This window comes from Sus scrofa, chromosome 3 (assembly GCF_054392235.1).
Source record: "Sus scrofa isolate SSC_HxYL_T2T_F1_AM1 chromosome 3, Sscrofa_HxYL_maternal_Yorkshire_Landrace_v2.0, whole genome shotgun sequence".
Taxonomy (NCBI): Eukaryota; Metazoa; Chordata; class Mammalia; order Artiodactyla; family Suidae; genus Sus; species Sus scrofa.
This window is the reverse complement of record NC_139385.1, coordinates 55,011,886-55,033,459: the sequence shown is the minus strand read 5'-3', so window position 1 is coordinate 55,033,459 and position 21,574 is coordinate 55,011,886.

Here is a 21,574-nt window from a genome sequence, read left to right as displayed (position 1 = left end):
TGGGCAGCAATGCATCCATTTAACAAGTATTATTGAGCATCATTTGTGTACCAGGGCATGTCATAGCCACTTGGAGTAAAAAAGTAGAGAAGACACCTATTCACCCATTGCCCATGTTCCCATGGTGGAGACAAGCAAGGCACGAGGTATGAATAACAAATTATGAAACTATTCCTATTGTAGGAAGAAATGAAACAGGAGATGAGGGGAGGGTGACTGGTATACAATCTTGGAAAGGTTGGTCCGGGCAGGTCTCTGAGGGGTGCCCATGAGAAGGAGCCAGGCATGAAAAGATCTGTGCAGGAGCCTCCACTCTGGCAATGGTCTGTGCAAAGGCTCTGTGGTATCTGAGGAACAGAAGGCGGCCCCATGCAGCACAGTGAGGGGGCAGGATGGGGAGGGGAGGGGATGATGTCAGAGAGGAAGAAGGGGCCATATTCACCAGGGTGAGGACTTTGGATTTTAAGTGAGCCAGGAAGCCATTGGAGGGCTTTAAGCTGGGGGGTGACCAGCTCTAATGAACACTGAAGAAGGATCATTTACCAGGGGCAGAGGTGAAGCAGAGGTTCAGGTCCAGGGGAGACAAATGCCTTGGGGCTGGTGGTAGCAGTGGGGATGGTGGGAAGTAGATAGATCTGGAATGTACATTGGAGGTGGAGTCTCAGGGGTACTGATTCCAGAGAGGGAAAATTGGGGAAGAAGCAAATTTGGCTGACAGGGAGGCAAGAGTTTGGTTTGGGCCATTTACAGTTTGAGATGCTGAGTGTCAATGTTGTTAGCATTTTGATAAACAAGTCTCCATGCCATGGGAAAGGTGAGGGCTAAAGATGTAACTATGGGAGCTCCCACTGTGGCTCGGTGGGTTAAGAACCTAACAACATGTGCCTGACCATATGGTTTTGACCCTTGGCCTTGCTCAGTGGATTCAGGATCTGGCATTGCCACAAGTTGTGGTGTAGGTTGCAGATGCAGCTTGGATGTGGTGTTGGTGTGGCTGTGGAGTAGGACTGCTTTTGCAGCTCTGATTCAACCCCTACCCAGGGAACTTTTATATGCTGCTGGTGCAGCCGTAAAAAGGAAAAACTATGTAACTCTGGCAGGCATTTGTGAATTGATGGCATTTAAAGCCATAGGACTGGACAAGATGCCCTAAGTATGCTGGTATCCAGGCATCAGCTTAGGACAGTACTGGGGGCATGGGGTTAGGGTGGAGCTTAGCTTGTGGGCTGAGGCTTTCATACCCACACATAGGTGTGCCTGCATCAGGTGGCAACCTGCAATGCTCCCAGGGCTTCCTCATTCCTCCCTCCCTATCTCCTCTCACGTGTCTTCCAGAAGCCCCCATTTCTTCATCCTCCATCAGCTGGCCATGCCAGTCAGGCTGCAGAACCCAAAGCAAATATCTAATGGTTCTCATTTGGGCACCATCTCCTTGACTGCCATGTCCTGGTATCAGTACATGGCATTCTCCCTAGTCCATGTGAGGTCCTGCATCCCGAGAACTGCAAGAGCTTTGAACAGTCATTCAATCTTCCTTTTGAAGGTGGGGGATTGAGCTCCATAGAAGAGACATTACTTGGCCAGGGGTATGAGACAAGTCAGCAGGAACTGGGAGTTCTGGGAGGCCAGGGACCATTGGGGCTGCATCTTGATCAGTGTGCTGAAACGTGAGTTCCAACAGTAAAAGGGACCTTCTAAATTTAAAATAATATAGGCTTCAAAAATCCTTTATTTTGAAACAATTCCAGATTCACAGGAAGGTGCAAAAGAATGTACGGGGGGTCCTGAGGACACTTAGCCTGCTTCTCCCAAAGGGAATTTCTTTCATTATTCTAGGACAATATCAAAAAGAAGAAACTGACATTGGTACAGTCCACAGAGTTTCTTCCAACCTCACCACATTGTTATACACGCATTTCATTTGTGTGTGTGTGTGTAGGTGTGTAACTCAGTAATTTTGTTACACATAACTAAGTTTGTTTCATGCAACCATCATGATGGAGATACCTAACAATACTTGCCCAGCACAGATCCCTCTTGCTACTCCTCTATAGACAGACACACCCACCTATTCCCCTATCCCTAATCACTAATCTGTTCTCCATCTCCGTGTTATTTAAGGAGTGTTATATTCATGGAATCATGAAGTAGGTATCCTTTTGAGATTGGCCTTTCTTCACTCATTATAATTTTTGTAACGTTCATCCAAGGCATTGAGTGTGTCAATATTTTCCCTTTTTATTGCTGTATATTATTCCATGGGAGAGATGTACCACGTTTCATTTATTTGCTCATTCACCCCTTGAAGGATATTTGGATAGGTCCAGTTTGGGGCCTTTATAAACAAAACAACCATAAAACATCTGTATACTATAGGGTTTTTTGTGTGTGAATTTAGATCTTCATTTCTCTGGGATATATGCCTAAGAGTGCAATTCCTGGGTCACATGGCAGGTTGATTTTTGGCCTTAAAAGGAACGGCTGAACTGTTTTCTGGAGTAGCTGTGCCATTTTATTTCCACCGCTATGTATGAGTGATCCAGTTTCTCCACGTCTTTGCCAGTCTTTGATGTTGTCACCCTGTTTTCATTCTAGTTATTCTGAAAAGTATGGAAGTGACTTCTTAGTGTGGTTTTAACCTGCATGTTTCTAGTGGCTAATGATGTGACTGTTTTGTGCATATCATCTTTGGTGAAAGGTCTGTCCATGTCTATTGCCTATTTTCTAATTGCATGGTTTGTTTTTTAAATGCCGAGTTTTGAGAGTTCTTTGTGTATTCTAGGTATAAATTTTTGGTTGGATAAATGATTTGTAAATATTTTCTCCTTGTCTGTAATATCTTTTCTTTTCCATTCCTTTAGCAGGGTCTTTTGCACAGCAAATGTTTTTCATTTGGTTGAGGTCCAAGTTATCAAACTTTCCTTTTCTGAATCATGCTTATGGTGTTGAATCTGATTAAACTCTTTGCACAGTCTTAGGTACCATAGACTTCTCCAGTTTTCTTCCTAGAAGGATCATACAAAGTTTTGCATTTTATATTTACATCCACCATGTGTTCTGAGTTAATTTTTTTATATGGTTTGAGGTCTAGGTTGAGGTTAATTTTTTTGCCTCTAGAAGTCTAGTTGTCTAACACCATTTATTGAAAAGGATATCTTTCTTCCATTGAATTGCCTTTGCTCCTTTGTTCAAAATTAATTTGGTATATTTGTGTAGGTCTATTTTGTGGTTCTCTATTCTGTTCCATTTACTTATGTCTCTTCTCCTCTGCCAATACCACATTGTCTTTTTTTGTTGTCTTTTCATCTTTTCTAGGGCCACTCCCTTGGCTTGTGGAGGTTCATAGGTAGGAGTCTAATTGGAGCTGCAGCTGCTGGCCTACATCACAGCTGCAGCAACACCAGATCCAAGCTGATTCTGTGACCTACACCACAGCTTTTGGCAATTCCAGATCCTTAACTCACTGAGGAAGGTCAGGGATCGAACCTGCAACCTCATGGTTCCTAATTGGATTTGTTAACTGTTAAGCCATGATGGAAACTCCATTTCTATTTTTTTTAAGGCTGCACATTTGGCATATGGCAGTTTCCAGGCCAGGGGTTGAAGCTGAGTCACAGTTAAGGTAACACTCTTGCCTTGGAATCCAGTCTGCTCCTCTGCAGTGACCCAAGCCTTTAAAATACGATTCTTTTTTTTTTTTTTTAATTTTCTTTACTTTTTTTTTTTTTTTTTTTTTTTTTTTTTTTTTTTTTTTTTTTTTTTTTTTTTTACATTTTAGGGCTGTACCTGTGGCATATGGAAATTTCGAGGCTATGTGTCTAATCAGAGCTGTAGCTGCTGGCCTACACTAGAGCCACAGCAATGCAGGAACTGAGTTGTGTTTGCAAACTACACCACAGCTCATGGCAATGCCAGATCCTTAATTCATTGAGAGAGGCCAAAGTTGAACTGGTATCCTCATGGATAGTAGTCTGGCTTGTTACCACTGAGCCACTATGGGAACTTCCATACCATAGGATTCTCAACCCACTGTGCCATGGTGGGAATTCCCATGCCACATTGTCTTGATTATTGCAGCTATTTAGTAAATCTCAACATGAGGGAGAGCGTCTACTTCTCTTTCCACCATTAATATTGTTTTGTGCATGTGTGTGTTTCTGTGTGTGTGTGTGTGTGTGTGTGTGTGTGTGTGTGTGTGTGCGTATTTTGAGTGGGGGCTGAGAGGGAAGGGATTCCTCCTCATCTCCACCATGTGGAATTTTTTTTTTTTTGCTTCTAATTATTTTCCTCTTTGGACTGAAAAGTTTGATTTGAAAAAAAAATCTTTAAGACTTGTGCATAGGAGTTCCCGTCGTGGCGCAGTGGTTAACGAATCCGACTAGGAACCATGAGGTTGTGGGTTCGATCCCTGCCCTTGCTCAGTGGGTTAAGGATCCGGCGTTGCCGTGAGCTGTGGTGTAGGTTGCAGACGCGGCTCGGATCCTGCGTTGCTGTGGCTCTGGCGTAGGCCGGTGGCTACAGCTCTGATTCAACCCCTAGCCTGGGAACCTCCATATGCCGTGGGAGCGGCCCAAGAAATAACAACAACAACAACAACAACAACAAAAAGACTTGTGCATAAAATAGAAATAAGTTAACCAAGTCTGATGCCTTTACCCAGTGGAAGTTTCATTGACTTTTAGCTTCTTGGAGGCCTTTTTCATGCCCATCAGCTCCCAGAGGAGCTTCTGCATAGTAGAGGTTATAGTAAACCTGATTGTAAATGGAGTGGGTCTAATCATGAGCTTTTAAAACAGCCAGTAGTATTAGTTCTGAGAATATATAACACGTAATACAGTAGCTGATGGGTGTGGCAGGTGATGTAGTTGAGAGAAATGGGTTTAATAGGGACAGAGTAAAGGGTCAGAGTGGGTGATGAAATAGTTAATCCCACTAGGGGATCATAGGTAGAAAAAAGTATGGGAGACCTCTGTGAGTTAGTGATCATTCAAGAAAGCAGGCCAGCTTAACAGCAAAACCAAGCCGGCTTGTTTAGTGACAAAGCCATGAGACCTGTCCTAAAACAATAAAACAATGGTGGAGTGAGAGCAATATCCTGCCTAGTGGGGTTACCAAGTTAATGATTCCTAGGACATGCTTCTCTGCACACACTGAAACAAAAATATAGGAAAAGGTGACCTTATACTGAAACCTATGATGATTGATCATATTTTAATAAATATTACCATTTTTTGCTCATTTCCATTGCACCACGACTGTTCCAGTTTGACTATATAGAAGAAGAAAACCCCCGGGCTGGACACAGAGATGCTGATGATGGAAGCTATTCAAAAATGAGGAAGACTGGAGTTCCCATTGAGGTGCAGTGAAAACGAATCTGACTAGGAACCATGAGGTTGTGGGTTTGATCCCTGAGCTTGATCAGTGGGTTAAGGATCTGGTGTTGCCATGAACTGTGGTGTAGGTCACAGATGTGGCTCAGATCTGGCATAGCTGTGGCTGTGGTGTAGTCCGGCAGCTGTAGCTCCCATTCGACTGCTAGCCTAGAAATTTCCATATGCTGCATATGTGGCCCTAAAAAAGAAAAAAAATATTCACATCTTTTTCTTTTTTTGGTCTTTTTTGTCTCTTTAGGGTCACACCTGTGGCATATGGATGTTCCCAGGCTAGGGGTCTAATGGGAGCTCTAGCTGTGGGCCTACACCACAGCTGCAGAAACACCAGATCCAAGCTGCATCTGCAATGGACACCACAGCTCATGGCAATGCTGGATCCTTAACCCACTGAGCGAAGCCAGGTATCAAACCCACAACCTCATGCTTCCTAGTCAGATTCATTTCTGTTGTGCCATGACAGGAACTCCAAAAATTCACTTGTTTCAAAAAAAATTTTTGGAGTTCCCATCCTGGCTCAGCAGAAATGAACCTGACTAGCATCGATGAGGATGGGGGTTCCATCCCTGGCCTTGCTCAGTGAGTAAAGATCCAGTGTTGCCGTGAGCTGTGGTGTAGGTCACAGATGTGGCTTGGATCCTGTGTTGCTGTGGCTGTGGTGTAGACTGGCAGCTGCAACTCCAAATCAACTCCTAGCCTGGGAACCTCCATATGCCACAGATGCAGCCCTAAAAAGACAAAAATAAATTTTTTAAAAAGATTTTAACTTTTTCTCTTAGAGTTGAGTCACAATGTTCTGTCAACTTCTGCTGTACAGCAAAGTGATCCAGTCATACACATTCTTTTTCTGTCATTCTCCTCCATGATGTTCCGTCACAAGTGACTGGATTTAGTTCCCAGTGCTCTACAGCAGGATCTCATTGCTTATCCACTCCAAAAGCAATAGTTTCCACTGACTAACCCCAAACTCCCAGTCCATCCCACTAAGTCACCTCTGATGTGTCACTTTGCCTCTCGCTGAATTCTTTCTGTGCTGAACCCAAATTCCTTGGAGTCTCCACCTCCTCCAGGCGCCACCTAGTGGTTTCAAGTTAAGGTATAAAGGATACACAAGTACCCTCTAAGGCAGCGTTTATTGCTCTGCTCAAGCCCACTGTTGAAACATAGCCCTAGTATTGTCAGATTTTTTTAAGCTAGAAATTCAGATTTTTTATGTGCAGTCTCTTGGCTTTTAATGTTAGGAACCAGCTGATATTTAAGATAATTCTGTGTGGGCTGAGGGAAATCATCTGTGGCAGGGATCTTTCCCCAGGGTGGGCAATTTGCAAACTTTGATATTCAGCTGGGCTGGTGGAGAGTGTTAGTCATGATGGTAACCTGTGATGGGTCAAGCGACTGTATGCTCAGTGTCCAGTCTGCTTCCAAAGAGCCCGAGGGCACATTAAAAACAGTTTATTTGCCCAAGCTGCTGTCACAGTCTTGTTCAATCTGTGCCTGTGACTTGCAAATCTTTCGTGTTTCCAGCAGGCAGACCTGAGGCAAACTTCAGCCCTGCCTGTTTCTAATTATCCTTGGGTCTTTCAAGCTGTGTGCAATTTGATTGTCTTGTATTGACTGGGAGCCAATGGTTGGAATTCCTCCCCTAGGTGTGGTGGTGATGGCTGGGAGGGAGGCTGACTCTGTGCATGTGTGTGTGTGTGTGTGTGTTTATATGTGCACATGCATGGGCAATGTTGGGGTCAAAGGGGAGGGCAATATTTTGGTGTGGAGAACTGAACCAAGAGGCTAAAAGAAAAAGAATTCCTGGGACTGTGAGGGGTTTTGACCTGAGATGGGACTAGTACCCTTGTGAAAATGTCAGAAATATTTAGGAGAAATAAGTTCTTCCATTTTTGTCTTTCTTGGTTGAACCTGTGGCATATGGAAGTTGGAGGGCTAGGGGTTGAATCAAAGCTGCAGCTGCTGGCCACAGCCATAGCCACAGCCACAGCAGCACCAAAATGAGCCATGTCTGTGACCTACATTGTAGCTTGTGGCAATGCTGCATCCTTAACCCACTGAGTGAGGCCAGAGATCACACCTGCAACCTCAGGGAGATAATGCTGGGTCCTTAACCTGCTGAGATATGATTTGAACTCCTTTCTTCCCTGCCCCACTCTCATTTGAAAAATGAGTGTCCAGCAGAGTTTTCCAGAAGCAACATGACAAGTGATGGTGTCATGGCTTCAGTGGCTAATGAAAGATGAAAAGTATGTTTTAAAGATTTGTTTTAAAACAAACACCTTTGGATTCCTCACTGATTTTTAAGGGGATAAAGGGATCCTGAGATCAAAGAGTTTGAGGATTGCTGGTCTGGGTAGTTGCTGTCCACCTGGGCTGTACATTAAGGTCCTGGGCGGGGGGTTCAATTAGTACTGCTGCCTGAACTGCACCCCAAACCATTTGTCCCCAAATGCCTGTGGATAGGAAGTCACCCCTATCACTGCTCCCCTCACCATCGCTATCATCATTATCACCATCACCACCATCATTCCTATCAGCATTGCACCTAGGGACAGTCCACCATGGCTCAGGTCCTGTGCTCTGTGATGTACCTCTAATTCTTTCAACTGCCCAGAGAGGCCAGTGTGATCTTACTCTACAACAGGAGAATCTGGATCAGAAAGACTGAGGTGAGCAAGTTCACAAAGCTGGAAGAGTTGGAGCCAGGATCCCAAAACTGCTCCCTCTACTTCATCAGTGTTCCTGGTCTTTGTTCTGTGGAAAACCTCTTTAAGTTTGCCCTCACACTCTAACCTCACTATGGCTTCAGATACATTTTGTAAACAAACTTAGACCTTCTAAGCTAGAATTGTTTATGTTTTAAAGCATGTGTTAAAAACTATGCAATGCACAATCGGGACATCTCCTCAATGGGGACATCTCCTCTGTTCAAGGTCATCTTATTGAAGTAAGAGTTTTAACTAGAGAAACAACCCCAACCCCCACCCATGACCCCTGGCTGAGGAGGCAGCTGCCTGCCTGATAGCAGCTTTGTTTACCCCATGCCACCCTTCTTGTAATCTTGCAGCAGCTTCTTAAACAGGAACACTGTCTGCTTGGGGAAGGGGGAGGGCCAGGATACTTGTATGGGAAAAAGAAGTCACCCCTCAGACTCTGGGGGTGACTCCTCTGAGCCCACACTGGTGCTGAATAAACCTGGCTATTCCACATCTCCAAGTGCAGCTTGTCTCTTTCTGCTGCCATGGTTTCTGCAACAGTATGACAGCAGAGTTGAGGCAAGTCCATCTAAAAGCAGAGAGACCCAGTCCCTAAGTCCACTGAGAAGGACTTAATGTGGTTAAATACGCAATTTTCCCTGACATTTTGGAAAAGTCTCTGCCACCTCATAGCTCTTACCTTGATGGATCTCATCCTGGGCTCAGTTCATGGGTCAATGAAGGAAGGAGTAAGAACCTCCATGTCTTGCTATTCTTTGCAGGGAAGAGTGGCATGGAGGTAGGGATGGGATGGCCATTGTACAAGAGAGACAGACAAGGGCTGTGCAATTCCCTGGGCTGTCTAAGGACCCAGAAATCAGCTTCTCAAGTTTTGGGGGATATGTAGGACTGGGTCACTTTGCTGTACAGCAGAAATTGGCGCAACTGTGCAAATCCATTCAAACAGTAAAAGAAAAATAAATAAAAATTAAAAAAATGAATTTCTAGGGAAGGGATGCAGGCTGCATTATTTCACCACATGGAATCCCATCATCTGGCACAACTCCTCCTGCAAATAAGTCCTTAAAAGTGGAAAGAAGTGTTCTTGTTGTGGCTAAGAGGGTTCAGAACCTGATGTTGTCTCTGTGAGGATGTGTTTTTGATCCCTGGCTCCCCCCTCAGGGGGGTTAAAGATCTGGTGTTGCCTTGAGCTGTGATACAGTTCCCAGATGTGGTTTAGATCTGGTGTTGCTGTGGCTGTGGCATAGGCTGGCAGCTGCAGCTCTGATTTGACCCCTGGCCCAGGAACTTCCATATGCCACAGGTGTGCCTGTTTAAAAAGCAAAGAACAAAAGGTGGAAGGAAATGAATGAACATGTGAATGAACAAATGAACCAATCATCTGCACAGAAAAGGGACCTCCAGGTTTATTTTTCCCCAAGGAATGACGTCGTCCCGATGTGATTGTTCTTCATGCTCAGGGTCCTGTCAGGTTTTTTTCCTTTATTGTGGTAGGATGCTGCTCATGGTCTGTGTCTGAGGTTAGACTAAACACTGTCAGTGTGGCTGGCTGGGGCCCAGTCACCTGAATGGCTTTCATCTGTGTCATGCACCAAGCTTTCCAATAAAACATACTAGAAGGAGGTGATGCTTCTCAAAGTATGATCTGAAGCCACCTGCACCAGAATCATGTGGGGAGCTTTGTAAAAATACATATTTCTGGCCTTAGCCCTGGACCAGCTAAATCGGAACCTTGGTGCCTAAGAACCCAGAAATTTATACTTATTGTGTTATTTTTGCCTCTCTCTCTCTTTTAAAAAATGTTGGATAGGTACTACAGCTACATGATCCCAAATCCCAAAGTATAAGATTTTAATAAAAAATGTAATACATTAAAAATATTTTATTTTAGTATAGTTTTAAGCTCATGGAAAAGTTGTGACAATAGTACTGAAAATACCCATACAGCTCACCTCCAGATTCCTCTATTTTTAACACCTTATGTTAGTAGGGTACATTTGTCATAGTGAATGAAACAATATTGGTGTATTATTATCATTAACTAAAGTACTACTTTCAATGAAACAAAACCATTCTTGAGGCAGAACTAGAAACATTTCACATAAAATTGTCTCTGCCTTTTGAGCCACCACTCACTTTCCTTTGGTGTGCATTGTGCATCTGCATTATATATTAACTAGATCCTTTTAGAATACATGGGAATTCCTACTGGCAAAGAAAAGCCTTTTCCTCCTGGCACCTGCAAGGTAACTCCTTAGCTAACATTTATTTCTCAGTCGTGTAAGAGGTCATGATGACCCCTTATTGGACTGTGTAAACTGTCAATACATTATTGTGATTTATAACCCTTTTCCTCAAAAACTTAGACAACTGTGCTTTGTCCTCTAATGGGTGAAACAGTCCTGAGAATTTTCTGAAAGACTATTGGAGGTTATAATCCTCAGGTTATAATCCTTAGGTCATAATCCTAGGTTCTAACCCTAAGCTTGGTTTGACTAAAATTTTCCATTTCTTTCTTAGATGGACTATTGATTAATTTTTCATCAACCCTTCATTCAGATCTTGTTAGTTTTTACCTAAATTCCTTTTATTGTTCCAGGATCCCATCCACATTACAATTAGTCATCACATCTCCAGAGGTTCCTTTTTTTGTTTTTGTTTTTTTTTTCTTGTTTTTGTTTGTTTGTTTGTTTGTTTTTGTTTTTTTTCTTTTTAGGGCCATGCCTGCAGCACATGGAGGTTCCCAGGCCAGGAACCTGTGGAGCTACAGCTGCTGGCTTACACCACAGCCACAGCCACAGCAACTCAGGTTCTGAGCGATGTCTTTGACCTACACCAAGTTCGTGGCAACAATGGATTCTTAACCCACTGATTGTGCTCAGCAACCAAACCTGCAACCTCATGGTTACTATTTAGATTCATTTCCACTGTGCCACAATGGGAACTCCTGGGGTGGCACAGCAGGAACTCCTCGATGTGTATAACAACTGAAGTGTACTTGTCAAATATTTATATACAGACATTGGTGGATAAACATAAGATTGAAAGGAGCAGACTTGCATTCAGGAGATGTTAGTTAATAGCAGCACAAGTCATCAAGTTTGAAATCCTCTCTTCACTGTCCTCTAATTGCTTCTTACAGCAAACAAAACCACATTGTTGTCTCCACTTTCCTACTCTGTGTTTTGTTCTGGATTGTGTCCCATTCACTGCCCAGCCCTGTGCCCCCTGAACATGGCTAGTTCTCTGAATCTCATGCCAGTGATGGGCTCAATGTTCCTTGATGATGGGCTTCTCAGATGCTGCCTGGGTGTTCAGCTGGATGTGAGTCTACAGTGTGACCCAGATTCCTGGTCTCCATGCTCTTCTCACCTACTAGGACTTGCTGCTCCTTGTGTGGGATCCACTCCTGGCTCCCCAACCAAATGCTCACAGACACAATACATTCCTGTGCTCTCCCAGACACCAGATGGCATGTCTCCATAATGTGCAGCTGGGTCAGATCCCCAAGCACTGTTAGCCTTGCAGCTTCTCCTGCTATGAGTGCCTGTGCACAGGACCTTATGTGAAGAAGTCCTATGGTGATGCAGGATGCAGAGGTCAGAGTAACACCCCAATTCTTTGTTGGGTGGAGTATAGAATTTACTCCCAGTTGCTGTGGCAGTGGTGTAGGCTGGCAGCTGCAGCTCCAATCTGACCCCTAGTCTGGCAACCTCCATATAGGATTTACTCCCCAGTTCTCACTCCATTAAGGCCAGGCCTTTGGATCAGCTGCCCAAGAGAGTGTTTGGATCGGCATGGCACAAAATCATGCCCAGAATTGCTCACCCACACTTGTGCAGCAACCTCCAGGAAGCAGGGTCTGGGGTGCTCTCAGGAGGAGAGCAGAGTCAGTAGGAGACTGCATCCAGCTTTCAGGCTGCCTGAGCCCAGAGTTTGAGAGGAAGAAGCAGAGTCACATGCCCAAGGCATTCTCTCCAATACTTTCTCCCCAAATGCCAGACCTTCCTGTCTTCGGGGCTGAGGAAGGATGTGGGAAAGGAGAAGCACAGTTTCCTTTCCCTTTGCATGAAGGCTGTGAAGTTTCACTAGATCCCTGGGAAACACTTTTCTTTCATGCTGAATTGAGTGTGCTTGAGAGACATTGGTTCAGTCAGTAATAAGTCTATATTCTTATTACATAGACTTACTAGAGATGAACCTCTGGGCTGCTCAGAAGGTAAGATTCCTATAAAAATACACACTGGGGCCAAAGAGTACATCTAAAGTGAGAGTTGTGAGGTTCTGTGCACAGATCACGCTCCTCCCTGTTGACCTTGCTCAGTAAGTGAGTTTGGGAATTTTCCTGGGAAATGAATGTGACAAGAGAAATCATAGATGGGCAAGTGAAGCTTTGCTACTGCTGTCCGGGTAAACTGGTCATCTTCACCCAAAGCTTTGGGGCTCTGTGGTCCTGACCCACCAGCTGGGTGGTTTTGAATCCTCCAGATGCCTTTCCTCCTAATCAGCCTGAAGCAGAGGAGGCAGTGGAATCTGGGTTGGAAATATGACCTCTGCTCAGGGCTTGTGAGCGCCTCCTGGAGGAAGAAGCATTGACTCAAGGGAAACTATTAAAAGGAGCTTTTCACCGAAAGGACTGTGATGCTTGAAGGGAGAGGCCATAATATACCAGAGGCCACATCCCTGAGCTTTCTTCCTTGCTTTCTTTCCTTTTTTTTTTTTTTTTGTCTTTGTCCTGTTTGTAACCTACACCACAGCTCAGGGCAATGCAGGATACTTAACCCACTGAGCAAGGCCAGGGATCAAACCCCTAACCTCATGGTTCCTAGTCAGATTCATTTCTGCTGCACCACAAAGGGAACTGGCCCCCTCTTTTTTGTCTTTTGTAAATCCCTGAGCTTTCAACTCAGAGTGCCCAAACTAAAAATCAAGATGTTGGTCTGAAAAATATGGATTCACTTATGGTCACAATAAAGAGGTTTGGGACCAGCCCAGCTCCCTGTACATGGCTTATGTGGAGGCCACCATGCTCATTCTGTCCCTGAGACAGTGCAAGCAGACACCAGGAGGGCACAGGTGCCAGACACTGAAAGTCCCCAGTGCCAGGGAGTGCCAGAATGGTGAGCTTGAGACCGTGTCCTGGCTGTAGGAGCTCAGAGCCGTAGAAGGCAGAGCTGTGTCAGACACTGGGCAGAACCTTCACCTCAGACATTGGGTGTGGGCTTTGCTCTTCTGTAATTCTTGGTGCTCTCAATGTGCAAAAGTTGTGTGGATTACAACCAACCAGGCATTGCATTCAGGCGTGTCTCAAACTTAATATTTTATGGGTCAGTATCCTCCAGTTTATTCTCCAAGTAAAGGTGGGCCAGGTATCCAAGGAATTCCATGCATGAGTTTCTGACAAGTAAGGGCTGTAGGCAGTTCTGCAGTCAGAAACCAGTTAGCTCTATTTCACCTCCATTTTCTCCTGGGAGAGCAATGTATAATGTCATCACTGTTTCTCTGCTTTAGTGTTTCTTAAAATATTCAGAAAAGGGAGTTCCCCTTGTGGCTCAGCGGTAATGAACCCAACTAGCATCCATGAGGATACATGTTCCACCCCTGACCTCGCTCAGGGGTTAAGGACCCCGCGTTGCTGTGAGCTGTGGTGTAGGTTGGCAGTTGCAGCTCCGTTTTGACCTCTAGCCTGGGAACTTCCATATGCCATGGGTGTGGCCCTAAAAAGCAATCACAGAGACAAACAAACAACACACACACACACACACACACACAGAGAGAGAAAAGAAGTTAGGCAGTAAACAGCCCCTGACACTCCTTACAATCCCAATCACGTGTCCCAACCTGTCTCTGATCCCAGACAAGGCCAGAGGTGCCCTCTGGAGCCAGGCCCCAGCCTCACCTCTGTGAGTTGTGCCTACTCAGGCAAGGCTCCTGGGTGACCTGATGAGGGCAGTGAGGGGTGAGGATGGGGGATGGGCCAGTTCTCTTAGTGGAGCGGGAGATCCTGGCTGGGGATGCCTGAAGGAGCTGGGATGGGGTTGAGGCTCTTCCTGGGCAGAAGCAAATCTCAGGAGGGTCAATAAGAAAGATACGTCCACAGATACAACTTAGAATAGATTTACAAGGAGATCCTGCTGAATAGCATTGAGAACTTTGTCTAGATACTCATGTTGCAACAGAAGAAAGGGTGGGAGAAAAATGTAATTGTAATGTATACATGTAAGGATAACCTGACCCCCTTGCTGTACAGTGGGAAAATAAAAAAATTATAAAAAAAAGAAAGATAAGTCCAAGGTGGGCTTCTGCCTTTCCAGAGAGGTGAAGGTAACATACACCTGTTGAGGGGCACAGGAGAAGAAAGGTTTAGAGCCTGGTGGTCCTTCTGAGCATTGCAGCAAGGTGGGCAACCCTGACCTCCTTCCTCACAGAGCTGATGAAAACCAGAAACCTGGCCAGCAGGGGGCACACAGGAGCCCACCCCACCGAGGGTCATCTTGATCCTCCCACAACCCCAGAAGAAATGGCTAAATATCACCACTTCCAGGGTGCGGAAAGTGAGGAACAGAGTCAGGTCAGCTGGCCCAGGTGACACAGGGAGTTAGCCACAGATGCTGGCATTTAAAGATACTATAACTAATCTCTCTGCCCATGTCTGGGTTCCAGGCTCCCATTACCACCCTCTGCACAGGACAGACTCAGGGGACCCAGCTTGGTTCCCAGCTCAAAAGGGCAGGTCAGTGTGAATCCTGGTGCCTTACCTTCCTTACTGGTAAAATGGCAGTGAGCCCCAAATGTGAGGAGGTTCACACAGGTGCATGGCTTCCCCAATGGGGTTCTGAGAGGGAGGCCGCTTTGCTGCTGCCACTGTTGCCATGGCTGCAGTGGCCAGGGTTGGCTTTGGTCCTGTTGTAGGTGGGTACTCTCTAGCTCCCAATCCATGTTGCCCCCCACCTGGGTGGCCCCATCCATGCAAGCCTGTCTCTGGGGCCTACTGTGACTTCTCCCTGTCAGTGCTGTGAACTCCCTCAAATCTGGGAGCAGAGTTCTCAAGGTGTGTTCCTGGGACCAGAAGCAGCAGCAGCTCCTGGAAATGTGTTGGGAAAACAGATACTCTGTCTCCACTGCAGACCTCCTGCATCAGAAATGTTGGAGTTTGTGGCTCAAGGGTCTGTGTTTTAACAAGCCATGAGGTTATTGCAATGTCTGAGAAAGTGAGAACCACTGCCCTGCAGAAAAAATGACCAGCACCTTAAAACCACCCACACTGACATCCATGGTCTTAAAATATTACTCACCAGGTAACTTCCGGTATAGTGTCGAGGTTCAGAACCACTGTCCTAGATGGTGGTAACACTCAAAGAGTCATCCTTAGACTAGCATCAGCATTAGAACCTGGGGCTTATGAGAGGCGGTGTCTAAGGTCGGGGCAACATTTGGTAAGTCAAAAGGCTTAGCTCATCCAGTTCAGTGATCCTGAATCAACATGTATACATATGATGAAACTCAGCCCCTCTGGGGCCCAGAAGCTGCCAAGGAGATGCTAATGTGAGCAGGGCTGCAAACCATGGACCTCATCTGACCTCCCATCATGGCAGAGCCACTTAGAAACACGTGTTTGGGCCAGTCATCCATCCCAGAAATGCCAAGTGTCTGTGATGCTCCAGGCTGGGCCTGAGGCTTGTGGGTGAGTCAGGCTGGGGATTTGCTCCCAGGGAACTTCCAGCCTGCAGAGAGCTGAGACAAGAATGCTGATGCCTGTGCTGCAGAGATGGGTGCCATGAGCTGTGCAACCTGTGCAGAGGATCTGAGGAGGGCATCCAGGTGGAGGCCATGGGAGAGCTGGCAGGAGCCCTCCCCACTCTTGGGCAGTGGGAGACAAGGAGGACATTCCAGGCAGAGAGCAGCCACAGGCCTTGTGCTGTCTGCAGAGGATGGAGGAGACCTCAGATTGCGTGTCTGGTTTGAACTGTCTGTGGCGGATGCTCGTATCCCAAGATCCCCCTGGGGAGCTGTTCCTGTGTTCTCACATTGCTGGTTTTACAGCCCCCTCTCCATGTTGTCACTTCCCTGTATTTGGGCCCCTGTCCTCCAGCAGACCAGGGCCTGAGTTCCTCAATGAGGGGTGGGTCACCTGTCCAATCAGAGGCTGAGTAGGGGCAGGGTCACTGTGGCCCGCAAGAGGCAGGAATGTCCTGAATGGGTCCCTATGAGCCAGGCCCTGGAGACTCCCCTGGCCACTGTTGTGGCTGGTGCTGTTTGTTCCCAGAGGGCCCTCCAAGGCTGGGCATAAACCCTTTGGCTTTTTGTGCTGGTCTCCTGGGTGCCTCCTGCCTCCATTTCTCACTCCCTGCTCTGCCACTGTCCCCCTCCTGGACAAGCCAGTACAGGGATCTGTCCCACCCCAGCCCTGCTGGTGGCATGACACCACCATTAGGGTGCAGGAAGGAGGGTTTAGGAAGAATAATGATTGGAGTTCCTGTCATGGTGCAGCAGAAGCAAATCTGACTAGGAACCATGAGGTTGCAGGTTTGAACCCTGGCTTTGCTCAGTGGTTTAAGGATCAGCCACATTGCCATGAGCTGTGGTGTAGGTCACAGGTGGGGCTTGGATCTGGTGTTGCTGTGGCTATGGCTGTGGTTGGCAGGTGAAACTCCAATTTGCCCCCTAGCCCGTGCACCTCCATATGCCACAGGTGTGGCAGTGAAAAGCCCAAAAAAAATAGGAGGAGGAGGAGGGGGGGAGGGGGAGGGGGAGGGGGAGGATTAATGTGTACTGAGTTCTTTCTATAGCTCAGATACCTGGATAAGTATCATTTATCTGTGCTCTAATCCTCTTAATGCCTCTCTCAGGTAGGGAGTGTTATTATGCCCCCCATTTCACAGATGAGGACATTGAAGATTGTACATCTAAGTCCTGTATTAAGTGACAGAGATTGGATTTGAACCCATGTGTCAGAATCGGGGCCCATGTGCTTACATACAGGCTAAAAGTGCCTACCTGGAGCAAAGCAGAAAATCTGGGTGGGGGAGACCTTAAGGGGCTGAGTCCACAGGCAGGGTGCAGGGCTGGAGCTGGGACCTTCAGCCACAGGCTAGGAAGGATTGAGTTTTCTGTTCTCAGGGTGAAGGGTTGCTCTCTGGTTAGTTTGATGTGGCTGTGGCATAGGCTAGTGGCTATGGTTTGATCTAGGTCCAAGAGTGAAAACCAAATCCCTGGAGAAATTCAGCATCCATGACCCCACAAAGTAGGGGTCCTGGACTCTGGGACCCTGAAAGCTGTTCCATATGAAACCTGCATGCTCAGGTGACTCAGTCATGGGCATGTTTTCTTTCCCCACAGCCAGGGCAAGGCCTTCCTCTCAGGGGCTCAGCTCAGGCTATACCATACCTGTAACCCCAGGTGGTGGGGGATGGTGGTTACCACACCTGCAACCTCAGCAGGAGGGAGGAGCCCAGGAGCCCAGGAATTGGATGGTGAGTCTGTGGTGATGACCTGATTTAAGGGATATCTTTTTTTTAAATAATTTTTTTTTTATTTTCCCACTGTACAGAAAGGGGGTCAGTTTATCCTTACATGTATACATTACAATTACATTCCCCCCCCCTTTCTTCTGTTGCAACATGAGTATCTAGACAAAGTTCTCAATGCTATTCAGCAGGATCCCCTTGTAAATCTATTCGAAGTTGTGTCTAATAAGCCCAAGCTCCTGATCCCTCCCACTCCCTCCCCCTCCCATCAGGCAGCCACAAGTCTCTTCTCCAAGTCCATGTCTTTTGGGAAAGTTTCCCTTTCTGAAAGAAGGAGCCAGACTGTGAAAGAAGAGGAAGTTTGGACAAAGATGGATGGACAAGGGACTTTAACCCAGAGGTAAGGGGAGGGTGTGACCCACCATGCCTGAAACCTCAGCAGCCAAGAGGCCTTTTCCCTATGCTGAGGACCAACCTACTTTTCCCTTTTTTTCCTTCCTTCCTTCCTTCCTTCCTTTATTCCTTCTTTCCTTCCTTCCTTCCTTCCTTCCTTCCTTCCTTCCTTCCCTCCTTCCTTCCTTCCTTCCTTCCTTCCTTCCTTCCTTCCTTCTTTCCTTCCTTCCTTCTGTCCTACTTTTCCTTTTTTCCTTCTTTCTTTCTTTCTGTCTGTCTGTCTGTCTGTCTGTGTGTCTGTATGTCTTTCTTTCTTTCTTTCTTTCTTTCTTTCTTTCTTTCTTTCTTTTTCTTTTTCTTTTTCTTCTTCTTCTTCTTCTTTTTTTTTTTTTTTTGCTTTTTAAGGGCCACACCTGAAACATAAATGGAAGTTCTCAGGCTAGGTGTTGACTTGGAGCTTCAGTTACTGGCCTACACCATAGCCACAGCCACAGCCACAGCAGCAGCCATAGCCACAGCCACAGCCACGCTGGATCCAAGCCATGTCTGTGACGTACACCACAGCTCATGGCAATGCTGGATACTTAACCCACTGAACAAGGGCAGGGATCAGACCTGCCTCCTCATGGATACTAGTCAGGTTCTTAACTCACTGAGCCACAGCAGAACTCCCAAAGCCTGTGCTATCTAATTAATATATTGTGCCTTGTAGAAGAAGAAACTTTTCTACTTGGCTGCCCAGAAGGAACCACCATGTAGGCTCTTAATCTTTTATATAACTAAGGTGGGTTCCTGGAACACCTTGGAGTCAGTTGCATGCCCCCCCCCCACAAAACCAGAGGGTTAGTCTACGCCACCTTTAATCCTGGTGAACCTGTTGGAATGAGAGATACATGCAGGAAAGGAAATACATTGTGTTTTCTTTCATTCCAGCCAGTTGGCAAAGCTGAAATGAACCCCAGAGAGATCAGCAAATAGGAAACTGTCCCATCAAATGCCTTTCTGCCCTTTCCTCTCTAACTTGTATTAGTCATGCTAGAACATGGAAGCTACTCATTAACTTCTGTTCCTTATTAGTACTTCGGGAATTTGTATTTTTAGGTCATAGAAAGAAGGATTGCTTCATTGTTGAGTTCTTAGATGAAATAAACTCTGTATCCATCAGAGTGTCCTGTTGTCTAATTTGTCCAGGCCAAGCCTGAACATGCACCAGGAAGGACCAGTTGGGTTCATACTTTACTCCTGAATTATCCACACCTATGGGGTCTGATGGGCACTGGAGGGGTGGGGTGGTGTTGAAGTCCATGGAAGTGGTTTAGACTGTGTTGGGGGCACCATGTGACATGAAGAAAAGCAACGGCAAGTCATCATCCAGCCAGTGATAAGTGGAGAAGTGTGGGCTGGGTCCCAGATAAGGAGCAGTGTGATCACAGCATGGGCAAGGCACAGACACAAGGAATCTGGGTCCAGGGACAACAGCCCAGGGGAGCCCAGGTGAGCAATCAGTTGGCATCTGGGAGGCCTGTCAACAAGGGCAAGGTTTTATCACTAAGCTGGGCTCAGATCCCAGTAAGAGTGATAGCACCAGATGCCCGTGTCCTGGAAATAGAGGTGGTGTGGTGGGGGATGGGGAGGGAGACTTGTTATTGGTCATCTCCTGGGTATGGCTCTTTGGTTACAAGCAAGGATACTTGAGTCAAGCTTCTTTAAGCAGACAGCACACTAAAACAAACAGGCGGATTTATTAGGAGGATTTGTGTGGTGCTCATGGCATCTTGCAGCTGTAACAAAATACCACAGACTCAGTGGTTTACAACAATGTAATTTATTATCTTATCTTTCTGGAAGTCCATCTGAAATGGGTGTCACTGGGCTAAAGCCAAGGGGTAGGCTGAAATGCATTCCTTCTAGAGACTCCAGGGGAGAATTGATTTTCTTGCTGTCCAGCTCCTAGGGAACACTTCCTTTCCTTCCTCCATCGTCGAAGTCAGCCATGGCTGGTTGAGTCTTTCATGCTGCACCACTTTGACCATCTGCCTTCCTCTTTCACTTATAGGAACTCTTATGTTTCCACCAAACCCAACTGGATAATCCCCAATCTCCAGGGCCCCATTTTTTTTTTGGCCCAATCCCATGGCATATGGAAGTTCCTAGGCTAGGGGTTGAATGAGAGCTGTAGCTGCTGGCCTACACCACAGCCACAGCAACACTAAATCCAAGCTGTGTCCACAACCTACACCACAGCTCATGGCAACGCTGGATCCTTAACCCAATGGGCAAGGCCAAGAATCGAACCTGCATCCTCATGGATACTAGTTGGATCTGTTACTATTAAGCCACAATGGGAACTCCTCAAGGTCCTTAATTTAACCAAATCTGCACAGTCCCTTTTGCCATGTAAGGTACATATATTCACAGGGTCTGGATTAGGATTTCTATGGGGGCCATTATTCTGCTTAGCACATGAAGGACATGCTAAGAAACCAGAGTCAGAAATTTCCAGGGCATCCAAAATAACAGGAGTTAGAGAAGCTTTGGCCCCACCACTGAGATGGATAAGGAAAAGACTCAGGTTCTAAGGAAAACATGTGGCTGCCCTGCTTTGGGCTCATGTGTCTTTTTTCGCTCAGCCAAACGCAGGACACCTTGAACCCACCTCTCTCCAAGATCCTCTCTCATAGTTCCAAGAAGTCCATGAGGGTCCTCAAAGTCAAGCTGTAAAGCTGATCTCAAGATAAAGATGTGTGGGTGCCAGACAGGAAGATAAAGCCATGCCTTCCTGAGTCCCCTCAGCTGTAACTAGGATTAGGACAGGGTCCCAGTCTGTGAGGGTCAAGGGAAGAGCTCTGACAGTGTCAGCGGCTTCTCTTTCTGATCTGATGCCCAGTCCCAGGTCAGCAGTTAAAAAAAGGAAAGAAACAAAAAGGAGAAAGGATTTAGCATTTTCAGGGTATAAAAATGTGTCCAGGTGACAATGATGCTTGGGGGTGGGGTGGGTGTGTCTTCTTCATATCATTACAGAACCTCTTTGCAACTGAGACACAGCTATTCCAACTGGTCTTGAACCAGGGCTGTCTCATGAAGGGAAGACTCTGAGAGGTGAGGTTGACATTATGGTTGGAAACTCAAGAATGGTTTAGGTGGTCATACAAGGGTTGGTATCCCACTTAATGCTATGAGCAGCTCCCTGCCCCAGCATCACCAAATCCCCTCTCCCTGGCCTTATTTTTTTGTCCTCCTAACTTACTGTATAATTTGCTTGTGTATGATATGTAATGTTTGCATCATCAACTGGGGTGTAAGTTCCATGAGCATTCTGTTCTCTGATGTATCCCAACAACCTACCATAATGCCTGGCACTTGTAGACATCCGAAATGTGTTTTACGAAGGAATGAGGAGGGAAGCCCAGAAGGACAAAGGAGGAAAGGGAGGGAGAGAGGGAACGGTTGTTTTATAAATGATGATATTTTTATTATTACAGCTAAGATGATGCCCCCACCCCCAACCCCCCCACAAAGCAGGTGCACTTACAAAAAGTTGTATAAAACTCACTCAGGTATTTTGGATTTTATTTTCTGAACTGTCTGGGTGCTCAGTGAA